Genomic DNA, 21,421 nt, shown 5'->3' on the forward strand with positions numbered 1-21,421 from the left:
TTTCTCTTCTTCTCTGGTAAACACATGTCTAAATAAAAGCAGTCTACTGATAGGTGATCAAACTCTAGATAAAAGTAACAGCGGCAGCCTAGTTACTTTACACATCAATTACAGTGACCCCCTTTTTGCTAATTTGTCCTGCATAATATCACTAAAATAATTGTCTATGCTACTAGTAGTGGTATAATGAAGAGTATTATGGGAAATATCACACTCATGTAGTCAGATCAGCTTCCCCAATCAACACTAACATCTAATCTGATATTCTAAAGATAAATGAGACTAATACAAAAAAAGAAAGTACTTTGAAGCCAAAAAAAAAAAGTTTGTGCAAATATGTACTCATTTATAGACTATTTCAGTTTGTAGCTTTCACAATATGAATTGGTGTATCAGTATAAAGAGCCACTAATGCTATCACTGAAATTCAATAATAAAAGGAGAATCAATTTTTTATTCTAAATTGACAAAATGTATGCTTTAAAATATTTCCTCCTAAAAATCTGAATTGCCATAAGCATAAGAGTTGGGAGATGTCAATAATAAGCCTTTATCTTTTTGCTGATTCCAATATTTCCCCAGATGCTAAAAGTAGAGCACTAATAAAATATACATTTAAAAATATGACTGGAACAAATTCTGAGAAGCAAAGAGCAAAATATGCTCCTTTTCTTGAAAAGTGGGGTGGGAATAAGAATGCATTAACATATTTGTATTTGTTTATACATGCATAAAGGAACTGTAAAGAGATAAATTTAAAACTAACAACAATAGGTAACAGAGGGACAGGAAAAGTGTGAGGAGACTATTTTCTTTACTACATGTTAAAATTCTGTATTATATAGTTAGAAATTTAAATTTAAAAAATACCATTGTAAAACAGAATTTTTAAAATTCTACCATTAATGTTTCAACATTAAATATAAGTTATCCATAAAAAAGAACTTTCCTTAATTCACTGTTTTAATTAAATGTTATCCATAAAAAAGAACTATCCTTAATTCAATACGTATCATTTAGATGAAAACCGTTTTTTTGTACATTATGTATTTACCCTCTTGGAATTCAATGATTCTTTCATTTTCATGAAGTCCTTATCTATATTTACCTGCCCTTTCTCTGCTACTAATAATATATCATCATTAGCAGTGTCTTTTAGTTGTACGGTAACATTATATATATCTATATCCAGCTGAGACTGATTACAAATTATTTATCTTTAGCTATTTATTTTGTCAACAAAATTCAATGGAAAAGCAAATATTTTACTTATTAAGAAAACTAGAAAAATGATTTTCTCCTTTTTCTTCCTTATACAAAGCAAGCTAAGAGTATTTTGCTGTGTTTCAAAACCTGAACAGGAAAAAAAATCTTAAATAAACAAAGTGTATTTTCTTTCTTGGCACTTAGCTATTGTAATTCTTTGGAAATTACTGTATTTTCCAATAAAAAAATAACACATTTTGGTAAAAGACAGAATGACACTTTTCCAGTCTGCCAGGAAACAGAGCCTATCTTCAACTGAAGACCTATCAAAATATGCAAGCTAATGTCATGGCAACAGAAGCACTCACCATGGTAACATTATCCCTGCTACAGAGGAAAACCACTCTAATTCATCATGTACTTCAAGACAAGACATTAGACTAATTCCAATTTTCATTTTACAATCTACCCATAACATTCAATATACCTAGAAGTAGTAAAGATTTAATAAAAACATTAATGCTTCACAACAAAGCAATATGAAAATCAAAGCTGACTCAATTTACATGCAAACTGATTAATGTGAAAGCCATAAAATCAAGCTAACCCACCTGACAGAAAGTCAAGATAGTGATGAAAACATAAAATAAAACCAACTGTATCACTATTGCTTGAAAGTAAATACTCTAGACACAATATAGAAACAATTATATATTTTATTAATATTAGCATAGCCTGTAGATAAAATAAGAAGTCTTTTTAAAATAAAAATACTTTTAAGATTTTTATTATTACCTATATTTTATGAATTATTATGTATAAGTCTATTTTTATTTCTTAGTGATGGATTATTAATGGCACAAAAATTCTTATCTAGAAAAGTGTCTCCAGATGACAAAAGTAAAATCAAACATGATTTTTAAAAGGTTAGAAATTAAGTCAGTTATTCCCACAAAAATTTACTATGCTATATAAATCATTAAAATCCTCTTTAAAAGCTAGTAAACAAATGATTATTACCAACTTTGTAAATTAAATTAAAAGCTCTAACAACTATCAAATAAAAGATCTACTTACTACCTACAGCATATTAAAATGCCAAATGGCCATTTTAAAATATTCATTTTTAGGTGACAAACCACAAAAGATCAGCAATTCAAAATGTCAATAAAATCATAAAACTGAAAACAATATATGAGTCTAATAAAACCTAACTGGCTTCTATAGAGACTAATAGCTGGATGGAAAATTCAATTTGAAAATGCTTCTTTTAAAAAGAATGATCTCTTCAGTTTGATCAGAGTTTGAAACTTAAACCTTAAAAAGTACCAATTTTTCTCAAAATATTTTAATATTTTATCAAGTATAGCTTCCACTTCAAATTTTAAAAACCACTGCAAGTAAAAATATCAGTTAGCCCTGGCTAGTGCAGCTCAGTTATCTTTGCATTAACAGCAAAACACATGGGGAAACCAAAGGGCTGCTGATAAAAAAGAGAGTAAACTGCTTTCATATCTAATTTCGTCCTTTAACCTGAAAGCAAGGGGGAAATCACTAGAGATTAAGGAAGATCACTCTGGATGAAGAACAAAGCAGATGTTACAGGACCAGTTAGGATATCACTGCTATGGTCCAGGCAACAGGCAATGAATGACAAAGTCAGATTAGAGCTGCGGCAGTGGTAACTGAGAGAAAAGGAAATAATGTGAGATACTCTGGAGATGCAAAATAAGACCTGGAGAAGGATCAGAGGGAGAAGAAAAGAGGGAAAAGGGTCAAAGAGAATGTCTACACTGCTTATTTAAGTAAGGTAGAAAATGCTGGGAAAAGACTAGTTTGTACAGTTTGCTTGATTGGGGAGTAGAGATGAAGTTCAGGTTTTAAAAGTTTCTGGTATTTTTGAGAAATTCAAAAGGAAATATCTGGTATTTTTGAGAAATTCAAAAGGAAGTATCAGGGTGTCCAATTAGATACACAAATCAACTATAAAAACCAGCTTCAAAAAATCAACAGTCTGAGTCACAGGGCTTTATGAAATAACTAAAGCCATGGGTGAGGATGAGATTTCTAGAAAGAACAGAGATGAGAAAAAATGAAAGTCCAAAGCAATCTTGAGAAACTCCAAACTTCAATTGTTAGTCTTAGAAGACAAAGAGTTTGAATGACACAGAGAGAAATGGCATAAAACCAGAAGAAATCAGGAGCATGTGGTGCCAGAGAAGCCACAGAAGAGAGTATTTTAAGAAAGACTGAACAGTAGTATAAAATACCACTAGATAGTTGAATAAGAAACAGGATGAAAAATGATCTTGATTTTGCAAATGAAGAGAGATTGCTAGTGATCTTTCAAAAATAGCAGTTGACCGATCTGGTATATACTTAGGTGAAGCCCTTTTAAACCACAATCTGCCCTGATTGGTGTGGCTCCGCTGGTTGGGTGTCATCCTGCAAAGCAAAAGGTCACTAGTTCAATCCCCAGTCAGGACACATGCCTGGGTTGTGGGTTCAGTCCCTGGTCCAGATGCTTATGAGAGGCAATTGATCGATGTTTCTCTCTCACATTGATGTTTATCTCCTCTCTCCCTCCCTTCCCCTCTCTCTAAAAATTTTAATTTTAATTTTTAAAAATAAAATATAATATAATCTTATCTAGAAGTACAGTACATAAAAGAAATAAATCAGGACTACTGTGATATAAAAAGAATACTTATCTAGTAATCTATTCCTCTTCAGGGATGTCCAACCTTTTGGTCTCTCTGGGCCACACTGCAAGAAGAAGACTTGTCTTGGGCCACACATTAAATACACAAACACTAATAAAAACTGATGAGCAAAAAGAAAGGTCCATGCATAATTTTCACGATATCCACCACTGCAGATGAGCAAAAAAGTCCTCACATAATAACCCTAATTAAGCAGCGGCCCTTTCAATAACCTTTTAAAATCATTGAGCAGGTCCCAAATTTGTGATCACTAATACAGAAAATGTATATATCTAAGAAATAAAACTTAGTATAAACACTTAGTAATAAAACTGAGTAATGTTTTAAGTAAATTTATGATATTCTGTTGGGCCGCATTCACAGCCATCCTGGGCTGCATGTGTCCCACGGGCTAAACACCCCTGCCCTATGTGGTCCCTTGAGGCAATACACAGAAACCTAGAACTTCAGAAATTAGTGTTCTACAATCATTGAGCAAGATAATCATCTCTGAATTTCTTTAATTCTGTAAATGTACTCAATAATTTAATTTACTTTGTTTAAGCTGCGGCTTCCATGATAATTAATGACAGCTCTGAATTTTAGTAAATATCAGATACTGGTACTTTTCTTTATAAACAAAAAATATCCTAAGCTTTATTTTTCTGAATATATCATCCATTAACTTTTTTCTTTTTCATATAAAATTGATGAACTATGTGCATTTCTGGATGTGTTACAAGATTATGTCTCTGAAAAATAAAATATTAGGTCAAAAGGTTAAAAAAAAACCCTTTCTTCTAAGCTGCTGTTTGGGGTTTGCCTTCAATGGCATCACCATTTCAACAGTATCTGTATCAATATTCTTCAATATTTTCCAGGATTAAAAATATGTTTTTGTAGAAGTAACATCTTTTACTTTTTATTCAACTTCAGTTGCTCACTATAATTAATGTAATGGAGCAGAATTAACTTCTTGCTAAGTTTTAAGTAACTAGCACCAAACAAATGTAGGCCAAGGAGTTTTTTCACAAGTAAATGAATTTTTCATCATTCATTTGCCTTTGGAATATTTCTGTGGTATCAGAGAATAGACTGAAGTTTAAAAGTCAAGCTCTGCCTACCCTGGATCAGGACTTCCTTCTCACATCAGACAGACTCATTTAGACCACTAGGCTGGTCACTCAGAATAGTACCTTTCTTTATTTATTTGAATTATTGAATGCTCAAGGAAGCCAACAAATAAAACACCACATTGTGAGTTCCAGGGATTTTCTGATAAATGTAGTAGATTAAACATGTGCATTTATATCCATTTTGATTTGAAACCTCACTGAAATGGGAGTTACAGAAGACATATCAACAGAAAAGGAAAAATAGGAGATAACACAATGACAGAAAACAGCATGTTAATACATTTTTGAAAGATAGGAAGTAGATGTAGAAGTTAATAGTTCAAGAGCAAAGAAAACTGAATACTAAGAGAAGGATACCAATGCAAAGCAATTCACATTGCATGCTGCAGTTCCCCCAAAAGGGTTAGGTAACATACGGATTAGATAACTGAGAAGGTTGCCAAGAGGCAAAAGGAGATGCATGGTACCAAAAACAAGGAGACTGGTTGAAAATCTGTAAAAGGAGCATTTAAATCTCTAGGTTTCCTCCTCTACCCCAGGCAAAATGCAGGAGATATGTTTATTCTGCGGAAAAAATGAAGGAAAGGAGCTCCAGTCCGAAACATTCAGGCATATCAGAGGAAGAAAACTGAAACCTGGAGAGTTAGGTCAAAGTTTACCTCACCCCTTTATCTTCTCCATTTCGAGAATACTAACAGCCATGCGAATGCCACCAAGCAAGAGACTAAAGGCTTGGTCTCTGACCAGGCTAAAGAATTTCAAAGAAAAGAACTACATATTCTAACACCTGGATATCACCCAATTTAAAAATAAAGGATAAAAAATTCTGTAAATATTTTAACATGATAAAAAATACAGTTTACTTCTAAACTACTATGCTGTCCTAAGAGTCTATCACTTACCCTGTCTGCACTTAATTATTAAAGCTGAGTTTATAAAAGGCTTTAAATTTCCCCAGGGGAAAAAAATTATAAATGTTGGCAAAGATTACATTAAAAGGTTCTTGGCCTGATTAAGAGTCTTAGACTTCTCATTCAGAACTTTCTCTAAGTAGAAAGCCTAAGGAAGAAGGATAATTTACAAGTCTTACAAGCTTACAAGGACAGAAGAAGAAACTACACAGGGTATACTGCTATTAGTTGGACGTGCCATACCAAGTTAGAGATGTGTAGTAGGCTGAAAAATGCCCCCCAAAGATATACAGGATACTTCATACCAAACAGTATACCATTTATACCATAAATAGAAAATGGCATTGCTTGCCCTAAATATAAGTAGTCCTAAATTAGATATGATAGAAAGAAAATAATGATACTAATTCTAGTATACAATGCCCTTAAAATACTGTAAAACTAAGCCCACACTCATTTTGTTGAAAAGGGAAAGATTAGAAAGTCTTAGATATTAAAAGCTAGAAATAAACATACTTTATCCTTATAAACAGAGAAAATGGGTAAAAACTGGCACAGGACTAAATTTCTCATTGTGTGATGCAATGTAATTTAATTCCCTGTCCCTGGAACATCTAAAAATCACATCTCCTCCCACCATTGGAAGTTACTCCTGTCTATAATCAATTCTCTTCTTACCTTCTTATACAGAACACTTAGAGCAGCTGAAAAGGAAAGTTAAGGTCTTTATATGCAATAGCAATCATAAGAAGTCCATTTCACTTGGTAAAGAAAAGAAGATTGATGACAATGTACAAGAACAGTGGTTTCGAAGCCAAAGAATTAGGTGAGATTAAAAAAACTTAAGTATTCCTTTCAATGTTGTAAAGAGATATGATAAGAGTCATGAATTATTAGAAAAATATATTTTAAACTGCTTTCTTTAGCAGAATATCATAAATACTGTGTTTTCTATTGTCATTCAAGTTCATCTATTTAATAGAAACTCATATTTTCATTTTTTTAGAAAGGGATAGGAAAGTTATAAAACTCTCTGAAGAAGCTAAGTACAGTCTCACCTCTGGCTTTGGCAAATCAAAAGTTTGAAAATGGAATACACAAGACCACTCCCATGATGGTAGCCTAAACTGAGGCCACAGTAAGTAAGATTAGAAAAATCAGATTGAAATTGCAAAAGCAAAATAATGAAAAAAATTACAAAGGCTACACAGCTGAATATAATGAAACTGTGCATATGAGTGAGAAAATTGCCTCCTGCTTCCCATGAATGGATTCGTACTAAATTGGAGCCTATTTAGGATAGCAGCATTAATACGTTTTATACTCAGAATACCCTTTAGAAGATTTAACATTAATGCAACAGGAATGCAAAAGAACCACTGCATTAAATAGATCGGGCAGCCTTATAAATAAGTACCACATCCTTCTTACAGCCAGATGCCACTCTATCAATTGACAGCAAATTCGCACTAAAGGGAACACTGAAAACACTATGAAAGTATATACAGGGTGAGGCAAAAGTAGGTTTACAGTTGTGAGCATGCACAATAGTTTATTTACTTTTGTATTATTATTTATTAACTACTGGTTATTTTCCACATGAACAACTGTAAACCTACTTTTACCCCACCTTGTATTAGTGGTGAAAATTACACAAGTTAGCATTGGAAAAGTGTACTTTGAAGAAATAAGAAACTAGAAAGACAATTACCATGATCATGTGAAATTATAATTACAAAGGAAACACATCAAGAAATAAAGACTGAAATCATTAAAATTTCATGGAAAACAGAATGGATTAACCAAAGACAAATAACTAGTACAGTACAATGCTATGCTATTAATTAAACTTTTACCAAACAGGCAGTTGTGAAACATTTTTTAATGAAGTGTCTTATATATAGACAAAAATTTAAGAATCATTCTTATGCAAAAATTTGTATGAAACTGACAATGTCCCAAAATAAATAAAATGTAACCCTTTCAGAGCCATTCCATATACTGTATAATCTTAATAATTTGGAGGTAAAGTGTATAAAAGTGAAAATCCTATTAAAATGATGGCAGGAAAAAAAATTCAATAGGAATAGAGTGAACTAATAGTGATAGTAATGAACTTCATAAAAAGTCAATTTTATCTATTGTAACTACCTCTATTTCCATTTAAGAGATATATTGTTTTTAGGAAAATAAATTAAGAATAAGAGTTTTTCTTTCTCTTTCATTAAAAATTCTTTACTTAATACATTTTCACAGAGACTAGCGGGAAGAAGTAATTCTTAAGTATGGCTTACTATAATAACATAGTCACATATATTGATTATCATCATATGATCATCACAGAAGTTCAGGGCTAAACTGCTACAGCCTGTATATTTTACAGATTAAGAACTGGAGAACCAAAGAAATACTTAGTGGCTGATCTCCACCAGAGACCACTTTCAACTCACTGGGATGTCTCTGAGGATGATGTGAAAGCAGCAAAGCTCATGTTCCTGTTCCCTGAAGAATGGGTGTTTACATTCTGGACTCCTTGCAAGGGAACAAGTGGGAATTTACAGTCATTGAGAAGATTTTTAAAAGTAAAAAGATATAGCATAAATCAGAATATTCATCTGTATATGCCACAAGGAGATAAAATAGCTATAAATTCAAAAGATATTTGCTTATATTGGTAAACTATAAAACCAGTCAAATTTGAAAGGCTAGGGAAAAATATAAGAATATATTTTCATTTCTTTTCTAAACGTTTTCTAAACCCTGTGGGGCCGAACACTATCCTAGATATTGGACATTTCTACATAAATAAGAAAGGACAGGACAAATAACCTTAAAGAAGCCCATAGTTTTTGTAATATAAAAACGTTAACAGCAGGTACTTAGTAAGGTGGTGGCTATTTTACTAGTATAAGAAACAGCAAGGCATCTTGAAGGTCTTTTCTTTTTTACATTCAATACTATTTTGTATTAGTTTCATGTGTACAGAATAGTGTTGTCTATACTTCCTATGCTGTATTTTTTTTTTGTATCCCTGTGACTATTTAGTAACTACCAATCTGCACTTCTCAATCCCTTTACCTTTTTCACCCAGTCTCCCAACCCCCTCCCCTTTGGCAGCCATTAGTGGGTGCTCTGTGTCTGTGAATCTGTTTCTATTTTGTTTGTTTATTTATATTGTTCCTTAGATTCCACATGTAAGTGAAATCATGTGGTATTTCTCCTTGTCTGACTGACTTATTTCACTTAGCATAAAACTCTCTAGGTTCATCCATGCTGTACCAAAGGGTAAGATTTCCTTCTTTTTAATGGCTGAGTAATATTCCATAGTATATATGTACTGCTACTTTTCTTTTTTTTTTTACATTTTCTTTTATTTTTTTATCTACTTGCCTATTGGCGAGCACTTGTTGTTGCTTCCATAGCTTGGCTATTATAATAATGCTGCAATGAACACAAGGGTGCTTATGTTCTTTCAAATTAGTGTTTTGGGTTCCTTCTATATATACCCAAAAATGGAATCTCTGGGTCATAAGGCACTTCCATTTTTAATTTTTGAGGACCCTCCATATTGTTTTCCACAGTGGTTGCACCAAAGTACATTCTACCGACAGTGCATAAGGGTTCCCTTTTCTCCACATCCTTGCCAACACTTGTTGTTTGTTGATTTTTTGATGATAGCCATTCTGAAAGGTGTGAGGTAATATCTCATTGTGGTTTTAATTTGCATTTCTCTGATGATAAGTGATGTTGAGATCTTTTCATATCTATTGGATGTCTCCAGTAGATATATGAAGTGTCTATTTAGGTCCTTCATCCATTTTTTAATTGGATTCTTTGTTTGATTTGGGGGGTTTTTGGCTTTTTTTGGGGGGGGGGGTGTTGAGTTGTATAAGTTCTTTATAAATTTTGGATATTAACTACTTATCAGATGTATCATTGGCAAATATAGGAGATCTTTTTTGCTTTGAGCAAAATCATTTAAGTAACCTGTTTTAGTTTTAAAGATATTTGATCATTAAGTAACAACTATTCAAAAGGAAAGATAGAAAATAACATTAATTTTGGCTTTATAAAAAAGCAAACCACTCCTCCCCCACAAGTCCTATGGAATGGAGATCAGGAGAGAGATTGAGTATGTACAGAAATCAAAGATCTCATTAGGACCCAAATTGTTGCTTTTTTTAGTCAAAATATTGTATCTCTCTTGGTCAGGAGGCCTCAGAATGAGATCAGCTGGCATCAGAGAACCTAAGGAACTCTATGTCAGGGAAAGGCAAGATATGGATTGGTGACCAGGACCTAGACTGTCATGGGAAAGACTTAATTCTAGACAAAGGTGTGTATGAGGCTAGAAATCATTCTGACCAAGCTGGTATAAAAGTAATGACAGAGAAATCATTTTGTGATGTACATGTGTATGTGTGAGTGTTACCTAAAGAGCTGTAAGACTAAGGGTTCGTGTCAAAGATGACATGGAAGAAACCTAGCAACTACTTTTCCATCAGACTAATGGATAACTCAGAAATACCTACCTTCAACAATGTCAACATATAGTAATGAAGGCAGCAAATACAAAAAAGTAGAATAAACCTATGAATTCATCAGAATTTCACATTTCTGGAATCAGGACAGGGAACAAGTTAAAAATCTCAAGGAAGAACCTAGGAAGTAAAAAGGCATCTCCTCAATATTACAATTCTGTGATTTAGAAGGGAGGCTTTCAGAAGGAATGCCTTCAAGTAAAAATTGGACTAGATAGATTACCTGATAAATGTGACTACATTAAAAAAAATTAACAGTTCTTTTAGATAATTTAAGGGAAGAAGTAATAATAATCATAACAATGATTTGGCAATTCCTAACTCTAGGCAAAAATAGTTTTCTAAGAGAAAAATATACTAGTTATTTCAAATGTGAACAATATTTACGTCACAAAAGAAATAAAAATACTGAATATTCATTTAACCAAACATGTGATATAATTATATAATTATATAATACAGAGATAGAGGGATGAGAAAGTGTTGGTGGCATTAGAAAGTTCAATCCTGTTCTTCAATAGTAGAAAGTAGACATATCATGTATAAAAAGAAAAAGCAATAAAGAGGAACAGAAACAGATTTTGCAAATAAAGGAAGAAAAAAAGCAGCTAAAACAACAAAAAATGATTACCTCCTAGGAGTGGCACTTTGGATGTGGGAAAGGGTAGGAGAAGAGACTGCTCTATTTTTCCATGTAATCCATGATATTTTAATTGACTTTTAATATCATAGGCATATATTATATTTTGTGAAAACTTAATTTTTTCCATAATAATACTACCTATTTTATTTTGAATATACAAAAAAAAGGTAGAGAACGAGAGAAAACTGTAGAAAGTAAGGGGGAAGAAATCCTCAAAAAACTATTACACCCAGATCCAAGGGTATATTAAAAATTATATATATCATGATCAAGTAGCATTTAACCCAAAATACAAAAATAAATAAACATAAAAAAATTATTGTAATTTACTACAAAAACATCATAAAAAGGAAAAATGGCATGATAATCTCAACAGAAAAGGCATCTGCTAACTCTTCAAACCTATCTATAACTGACCAAAAAAAAAACCTTTGTAAAATAGAAATGAAGCAGAGATCCAAGATGGTGGAGGAGTAAGTGGAAGCTACACTACCATCCTCCCAGGTCCAGTCTGGAGTTATAATTAAATTGTAGAGAAATCATCCAGAATAACCACCTGAACACTAGCTGGAGAGAAGCCTTATAACCAAGGACAGACAGAAGAAACCACTTCACCACAAGAGAAGACTGGTAGGCAGTGCAGAGGAGACACAAGACGCCTGGCTGGGCTCCCATGGTTGGCAGCCGAAGTGCCAGGGGGATATTTCAGAGGCCAGGGGCTCCCCCTTAGAAGTGTGGTGTCTAAGCTCCAAGCTGGGCTCCCCAGCCTACAGCACCAGAACAGGAAAATAACACAGGTAACATCCAACTGTGAAAAGCAGCAGGGTTTCTGTCTGCCATGGAGAGAGAGCTGCAGACACAGGCAGCATCTTAATAAAAAAATAAACAAAATTTCATATGCAGCCACTTACCCTGGGCACTCTGGCAGAGGGAGGGCAGAGTGTTCTAGAGATGCTTCAGGAGAGTCTGGAGAGAGAACTGAAGGAACAGCCACCAGGAACCATGTGCTGAGTCATTCCCCATACTACTAAGGCCACTATTCTCAGGCAAAGCACACCTCTCCACCTAGCATCAGCCTATGGGGAAGTAATAACCCCACCAAAGGAATTACTCTGCTCCACCCTGTGGTGCTTAAGCCCTGCTGCTGATTAAAGCTTGAGACTGTATCACTGATCAGTTAAACAACTAAGGTGGAAAATACAAAGAAGTAGCCAAAATGGGAAGACAAAGAAACAGACCCCAAATGAAAGAACAAGAGAATTCTCCAGAAGAGGAACTAGATGAAATGGAGGCCAGCAATTTATCAGATAGAGTTTAGAGTAATAATTATAAGAATACATTATAATTATAATTATTATAGAAACCATAAAGAAAGACAACTCAGAAATAAAGAATGCAATATTTGAACTATATAATACACTGGAAGGAGTACACAGTAGGTTAGAAAACAGGAAGACCAGCAGAAATAACCTGACTGGTTTAAAACCAGCAGAAGACTTTTTTTTTTTCCCTTCCCCCTTAAATTCCCTCTTCCTTTTTTTATTCCTTCTTCCTTCCATCCTTTACTTTTTTATTCCTTCTCCCTGCCTTCTTTTATATTTTTTTATTTTAATTTTTGTTAAAACTCCTTCTTATCTTTACTCCGATCTTATTTTATTCCTTCTTCCTTCCTTCCATTCCTTTTCTATTCCTTTTTCTTCCTTCCCTTCTCCTTTCTTTTTTCTTCTTTCTCCTTTTCCCACAGGTGAGACAATAAAACCTGGAGCTCTGAAAAGACCAGAGTTAGACCTTGTTAGATCCATAAAAGTCAGCTCAAGACCAGTGAGACGGCACAACTGATTCCCACTGGTATTCTACCATAGAAGTTCATACCATAAACCCAGGGAGTCAGAACAGATAAATTTAAGAAGCAGAGGCTAACAAGAAGAGTCTCACAAACAATGGGAAGACAAATAAACAATCCCCAAATGAAAGGAAAGGAGTAAGCCTCAGAAAGAATGCTAAATGAAATAGAGGCAAATCAACTATCAGATACTCAATGCCAAGCAATGGTTATCAGGAAGCTCACTGAGCTCACAGAGAACTAACAGAAACTACAGGGAAACTACAATAAACTCACTGCAAACTATATCAACATGAAAAAGGAAATACAAACTATCAACAACGGCCAGGAGGAAATGAAAAATACAATTTCTGAACTGAAGAACACAGTAGAAGAAATCAAAAGCAGACTTCATGAAGCACAGGATCGGATCAGAGAGCTGAAGGACAAGGTAGAAAAAAACACCCAGAAAGAGCAAGAAAAGGAAAAGAGGCTCAAAAAGAAAAAAGAGGGGTTAAGTGAAATGTAGGTCAACATGAAAGGTGATAATATCCGTATAATAGGGATACCAGAAGGAGAAGAAGAAGAGCAAGGAATAGAAAACCTGTTTGAAAAAGTAATGATGGAAAATTTCCCTAATCTGATGAGAGAAAAAGTCACCCAAATCCAGGAAACACAGAGAGTCCCAAGCAAGAGGAACCCAAAGAGGCCCACTTCAAGACACATCATAATTAAAATGGCAAAATTCCAAGAAAAAGAGAGAATCTTAAAAGGCAGCAATGGAAAAAAAGAAGTAACATACAAGGGAGCCCCAATAAGGTTAGCAGCTGACTTCTCAATGGAAACGCTCCAAGCCAGAAGAGAATGGCAAAAAACATTCCAAGTAATGAGAACCAGAGGACTGCAACCAAGGCTACTTTACCCAGCAGGCTCTCAATCAAGATAGAAGGCAAAATAAAGAGCTCCCCAGACAAAAGAAATCTAAAAGAATACACCTCCTCCAAACCAGCTCTGCAAGAGATGCTAAATTGACTGCTTTAAGGAAAGGAAGGAAAAGAGAAAGAGGGGGGAACACAGGTACAAAAAAAAGGGCAATGAATAACTACCTATCAATAACAACCTTAACCGTAAATGGATTAAAGGCTCCAATCAAAAGACACAGAATAGCTGAATGGATAAGAAAACATGACCCACACATATGCTGCCTACAAGAGACCCTCCTCAGGACAAAAGACCTACAAAGACTGAAACTGAAGGGCTGGAAACAAATTTTCCAAGCAAATGGACAGGAAAAAAAAAGCCAGGGTAGCAATACTCATATCAGACCAAATAGACTTCAAAAGAAGGGCGATAAAAAGAGACCCAGAAGGTCACTTCATAATACTCAAAGGAAGAATCCACCAAGAAGACATAAACATTGTAAATATATATGCACCCAACATAGGAGCACCCAAATACATAAAGAAAATCTTGGAGGACTTCAAGAAAGATATTGACAGCAACACAATTACAGGAGACTTTAACACGCCACTTTCAAAAATGGACAGATCTTCCGAAAAAAATATGAACAAAGATATTGTGTCACTTAACAATACCCTAGAAGAAATGGACTTAACTGATATATAGAGAGCTTTTCATCCCAAAGAAGCAAAATACACATTTTTTTCAAGTGTACATGGAACATTTTCAAAGATAGACCACATGACAGGATACACAGCAAGCCTCAACAAATTCAAGAAAATTGAAATCATATCAAGCATTTTCTCTGACCACAAGGGACTGAAACTAGAAACCAACCACAAAGGAAAAAAACCAAAACACTCAAAATCATGGAGATTGAATAGCATGCTATTAAACAATGAATGGGTCAAGAATGAGATTAGGGAAGAAATGAAAAAGTTTCTGGAAACAAATGAAAATGAACTCACAACAACCCAAAACCTATGGGACACAGCAAAGGCAGTCCTGAGAGGGAAGTTCATGGCAATACAAGCCTACCCGAAAAAGACAGAAATATTTCAAACAAACAACCTAACACTACACCTACAAGAACTCAAGGAACAACAAAAAAGATAGCCCAGAGCAAGTAGAATGAAGGAAATAACCAAGATCAGAGCAGAGTTAAATGACATAGAGACTAAAAGCACATTTCTAAGGATCAATGAATCCAGGAGCTGGTTCTTTGAAAAGATAAATAAAATTAACAAGCCTTTCAGCAGGCTCATCAAGAAAAAAAAGAGAGAGGATCCAAACAAACACAATTAGAAATGAAAGAGGAGAGACTACAACTGATACCACAGAAATACAAAGAATTGTAAGAAATTACTACGAAGAACAGTATGCCAAGAAATTTGAAAACCTAGGTGAAATGGACACATTTCTAGAAAAATATAATCTTCCAAAACTGAATGAAGAAGAAGCAGAAAACCTGAACAGACCAATGACAGCAGACGAAATTGAAGCAGTCATCAAAAACCTCCCAACACACAAAAGCCCTGGACCAGATGGTTTCACAGGAGAATTCTACAAAGCATTTAAGGAACAGCTAACCCCTATTCTTCACAGACTATTCGAAAAAATCCAAAATGATGGAAAATTTCCAAACTCTTTTTATGAAGCCAGCATCATCCTAATACCAAAACCAGATAAAGAGATACCAAAGAAAGCAAACTTCAGGCCAATATCACTGATGAAGATAGATGCTAAAATTCTCAAAAAAATATTGGCAAAATGCATCCAGCAATACATTGAAAAGATCATACACCATGACCAAGTGGGATTTATCCCAGGGATGCAAGGATGGTACAATATTCACAAATCAATAAACATAATACACCACATACACAACAGCAAAGACAAAAAATCACATGATCATATCAATAGATGCGGAAAGAGCATTTGATAAGTTACAGAACCCATTTATGGTAAAAACACTCAGGAAAGTGGGAATAGAGCGAGCATTCCCCAACATAGTAAAGGTCATATATGAGAGACCTACAGCCAACATCATACTCAATGAACAAAAACTTAAGAGATTTCCCTCTAAAATCAGGAACAAGACAAGGATGCCCTCTCTCACCACTCCTATTCAACATAGTACTGGAAGTCCTAGCCACAGCAATCAGACAAGAAAAAGCAATAAAAGGCATCCAAATTGGAAAGGAGGAGAGAAAACTGTCACTGTTTGCAGATGACATGATAGTGTACATGGAAAATCCTATAGACTCCACCAGAAAACTACTCGACCTAATAAATGAATTTGGCAAAACAGCTGGATACAAAGTCAATACTCAGAAATCAAAGGCATTCCTGTACACCAACAATGAAAAATCAGAAACAGAAATCAGGAAAAAAAGTCCCATTTGATATAGCAACAAGAAAAATAAAGTACCTAGGAATAAACCTAACCAAGGAGGTAAAAGGCCTGTACTCGGAAAACTACACAACACTGGAGAAAGAAATTAAGGAAGACACAAACAAATGGAAGCATGTACCATGCTCATGGATTGGAAGAATTAACATCATCAAAATGGCCATACTACCCAAAGCAATTTATAGATTCAATGCAATCCCTGTTAAAGTACCCATGACATATTTCACAGATATAGAACGAACATTTCAGAAATTCATATGGAACCATAAACGACCCTGAATTGCTGCAGCAATTTTGAGAAAGAGGAACAAAGCGGAGGGATCACAATACCTGATATCAGACTGTATTACAAGGCCACTGTAATCAAAACAGCCTGGTACGGGCATAAAAACGGGCACATAGACCAATGTAACAGAACAGAGAACCCAGAAATAAACCCAACTCTTTACGGTCAATTAATATCTCACAAAGAAATCAGGAGCATAAAATGGAGCAAAAATAGCCTCTTCAACACATGGTGTTGGGAGATCTGGACAGCTACGTGCAAAAAAATGAAATTCGATCACCAACTTACACCATACACAAAAATAAATTCAAGGTGGATAAAAGACTTAAATATAACTTGTTAACACCACAAAATTCCTAGAGGAAAACATTGGCAGAAAAATCTCAGACATTCCACGCAGCAACATCCTCACAGACAGGTCCCCTAAAGCAAGAGATATAAAGGAAAGAATAAACAAATGGGACCTCATCAAAATAAAAAGCTTCTGCATGGCTAAAGAAAACAGCATTAAAATGAAAAGAGAACCAACAGTATGGGAAAACATATTTGCCAATGATCCCTCAGACAAGGGCCTGATCTCCAAAATATATAAAGAACTCACACGACTCCACTCCAGGAAGACAAACAACCCAACTGAAAAAATGGGCAAAGGACTTGAACAGACACTTCTCCAAGGAAGACATACAGAGGGCCCAGAGACATATGAAAAGATGCTCAGCATCACTAGCCATCAGAGAGATGCAAATTAAAACCACAATAAGGTACCATCTCACACCAGTCAGAGTGGCCAACATAAACAAATCCACAAACAAATGTTGGAGAGGATGCGGAGAAAAGGAAACCCTAGTGCACTGCTGGTGGGAATGCAGATTGGTGAGGCCACTGTTGAAAATAGTATGGAATTTCCTCAGAAAACTAAAAATGGAACTGCCCTTTGACTCAGCAATTCCACTGCTGGGATTATACCCTAAGAGCCCTGAAACACCAATCCAAAAGAACCTATGCACCCCAATGTTCATAGCAGCACAATTTACAATAGCCAAGTACTGGAAGCAACCTAAGTGCCCATCGGCAAATGAGTGGGTCAAAAAACTATGGTACATTTACACAATGGAATTCTACACAGCAGAGAGAAAGAAGGAGTTTTATACCCTTTGCAACTACATGGATGGAACTGGAGAGCATTATGCAGTGAAATAACCCAGGTGGTGAGGGACAAATACCATGTGATCTCACCTTTAACTGGAATATAATCAACAGAAGAAAAAAGGAAACAAAATATAACCAGAGACATTGAAGTTAAAAACAATCTTACAATAGCCAGAGGGGAGGGGGGAAGGGATAGTGGGGAGAAGGGTTTTTAGTAACTACTATAAAGGACACATGGACAAAATCAAGGGGGAGGGTGGAAGCAAGGGAGGGAGGTGGGTTTGGCTGGGGTGGGGTGGAGGGGTGGGGAGAAAATGCAGACAAGTGTAACTGAAGAACAATAAAATAATTTTAAAAAAAAAACAATAGGTAGAAGAGAATATCCCTTCTGAACAGAGAAGAGAGTGAGACAGGTAAACACAGAAATTCTAAAATGTAGAAAAATAAACCATAGGTTTAATTCCCTGTAAAGGTTGCCGACAGCCCACAAACTCAAGCTTATAAGCATATTTACATAGTAAAAGGCAGACAACTGCATTAAATAGTTCATTCATTTTTTCATGAATAGGTGCAACCAGAGGAAATTTTGTAAAATCAAAAGCTGCACTACTCGAATGAGTGATAACTCAAAACAGAGAACTCACATACAAGAACTTGAATCAGGTGGTTCTCTCAATCTGTCTAGGCAATTGTTTTCTAAACACTAGAAAGATAAAAAACAAACTTGAGCCTAAAATATTCCAATGTACTGGAACAGCTTCTTAAGGTTTACAAACAGCGTTACATATAAATACGTGATAATTGCAGGAGCTACTATATACAATGGCAAATTATCATGTTTTTGTCCCACAACCTAGCTTATTAAAACAAAAATTAGTAACAGTGTAAATTAAATAAAATTATAATTAACTCTATATAGGTACATATTTAGGGACAAATACCATATGATCTCACCTTTAACTGGAACATAATCAACAAAAGAAAAAAGCAAACAAAATATAACCAGAGACATTGAAATTAAGAACAATCTAACAATAGCCCGAGGGGAGGGGGGAGGGGATAGTGGGGAGAAGGGTTTTCAAGAACTACTATAAAGGACACATGGACAAAACCAAGGAGGAGGGTGGAGGCGGGGGAGGGAGGGAGGTTTGGCTGGGGTGGGGTGGAGGGGTAGGGAGAAAACGCAGACAACTGTAATTTTAACAACAAAAGGAAAAAAAAAAAACAAGGGGGATGGAGGAAGCAAGGGAGGGAGGTGGGTTTAGCTGGGGTGGGTGGGAGGGGTGGGGAGAAAATGCAGACAACTGTAATTGAACAACAATAAAGTAATTTTAAAAATAAATAAATCAATCAACAAACAAGTGCTGGCGAGCATGTGGAGAAGGGGACCCCTTTTGCACTGTTGATGGGAATGCAGGTTGGTGGAGCCACTGTGGAAAGCAGTATGGAAATATCTCAAAAAATTATAAATGGATCTGGCTTTTGACCCAGCAACTCCACTTCTAGGAATATATCTAAAGGAACCCAAAGCACTAATTCAAAAGAACATAAGCACCCCTATGTTCATTGCAGCATTATTTACAATCACCAAGATCTGGACGCAGCCCAAGTGTCCATCAGTAGATAAATAGATAAAATAATTGTGGGGCATTTACACACTGGAATACTACTCGGCTGTGAAAAAGAACAGTTTTACCCTTTGCCACAGTATGGATGGACCTAATTGAAATAAGCCAGTCAGAGAAAAACAAATACCATATGATTTCACTCATATGTGTAATCTAATGAACAAACTGACCTAACAAGGAAAATGGGGACAGTCTCATAGTAGGATAACAGCTGTGGGTGGGGAGGGGAGGTGAAGGGGTAGATACATTGAGAAAAAAGGAAAAGGACTCATGGACATGGACAACAGTATGGTGATTGCTGGGTGGAGGAGGTATAAAGGGACTAAATGGTAATGGAAAAAAATACAATAAAGATTAAATATTTAAAAAAGAAAAAAAGAGAAACAAAAATGTCTTAACATTATAAAAGGTATCTAACTGACATTTACTAAAAATATAGTTAATGGAGAAAATTTAACTACATTACTTTGGGGTTGAAAATAATGTCTCCCTCTCCTCCATCTAATGAGAGTCAACGTTTAAACCAGTGCTAAAGGTCCTAGCCAATATATAAAACTAGACAATTATTAGAACTAAGAGTGTTCGGCAAGATTGTTCAATCAGCAAAATAAATCGATCAAGAGTGTGACGGCACACCAGAAGTAGCAAATTTTTTTTAAAGGTACTGTTTACTATAAAAATGGAAATTACTAAATATCTAAAAATTGATTAACAACCATTAAAAACTTAAGTTCAACTTGAGAACAGAAAAAGACCTGAGAAGAGATATACCTTATTCATTCAATTTAACACCGTAAAAACATCGACTTTCTCCAAATTAATCTAAATTCAAATGAATTCCAAATAAACTCCCAACAAGAATTTTTGGATAAGCTGACAAACTGAGTCTGAAATTTATATGTTAAACAAAACATCCACAAATATTTAAGAAAATTCTGGCAAAGAGCAGGGAGTCTTGCCTTACCAAATATCACTTACAAAATCATTGTTACAACAAGTGTGGTAACAGAATGGGAACAAACTAATAAATCAACTGACTATGCTAAACATCACAGAGATTTATACTTATGGTCAGGCCACTTCTCTTACATACCACCAAAATCTCACATATGCATAGGTCTGAACCATGAGTTTAACACAATGAAGTTAATTTTAATTACTGTTATATTTAGACTTAAATCTTTCAGTCTGGGGAGATTAGGCCTGGAAAAATACTGAAAAGATCTAACTTCCATCTTTCCTAAGATAGCATTTTCTACAATTTCTGTCCCTGACCTCTAAGTCTCCCCTCCATCTCCTCCTCCTTCAACCACAGATTTTCCCTTTATCTCTTTGGCAAGGAGGGCTGGGAGGAAGACAGAAACCAATCATACATCACATTTACCTTAACTTGCATAATAGCGTTTTACTACATACGCAAAACATATATACTACAGTGTTTAATACACAGTGTTCAAAAATATTAGTTTCCTTCCTTTTTCTCCAGCTTGATGCCCCAGCTTGGTACCTAGGTTAATGCCTCTCTATATAACTTCACAACTAGCTAATGCCCTACTTTCTAAGGACAGAGTTAGTGAAGGCGAAATGCAGCACATGCTGAACGGTACCATAGGGAAGACAAATGTTTCCTACAGAATAGTGGCACTCACACTTGAACATGCATCACTCACTTGGAGAGCTTGTTAAAGCACACAAATTGCTGGACTCCATTCGCAGAATTTCTGATCACTAAATCTGGGGTGAGTGGCTTTTCTGACAACTTTTTGGGTGGTGCCAATGCAGCTGTCCACAGGCTCCATTTGAGAAACACTGTCCTATAAAGCACAGGATCTCTCCAGGGGAAATTAGGCAGTGACTGAAGAGGCGGGAAGGACAGGGAATACTGGCATCTACATCTAGGAAGTACAGACCGAGTATGTTGCTAAACATCCTGTCATGCACAGGACAGCTCCCCACAGCAGAGAACTACCATGCCAAAAACATCAATGGTGCTGAGGCTGAAAAACCCTGCTATAGAGTAAAAC

The 21,421-nt window shown here is 35.3% G+C and overlaps 1 protein-coding gene across 4 annotated transcripts in view; it reads right to left on the minus strand.

The window, feature by feature from the left end:
- The window catches only part of RNGTT (RNA guanylyltransferase and 5'-phosphatase), a 291,658-nt gene that overhangs the window by 141,653 nt on the left and 128,584 nt on the right, over nucleotides 1-21,421 (minus strand). The window lies entirely within an intron of this gene.

Source organism: Desmodus rotundus, chromosome 11 (assembly GCF_022682495.2).
Source record: "Desmodus rotundus isolate HL8 chromosome 11, HLdesRot8A.1, whole genome shotgun sequence".
Lineage (NCBI taxonomy): Eukaryota > Metazoa > Chordata > Mammalia > Chiroptera > Phyllostomidae > Desmodus > Desmodus rotundus.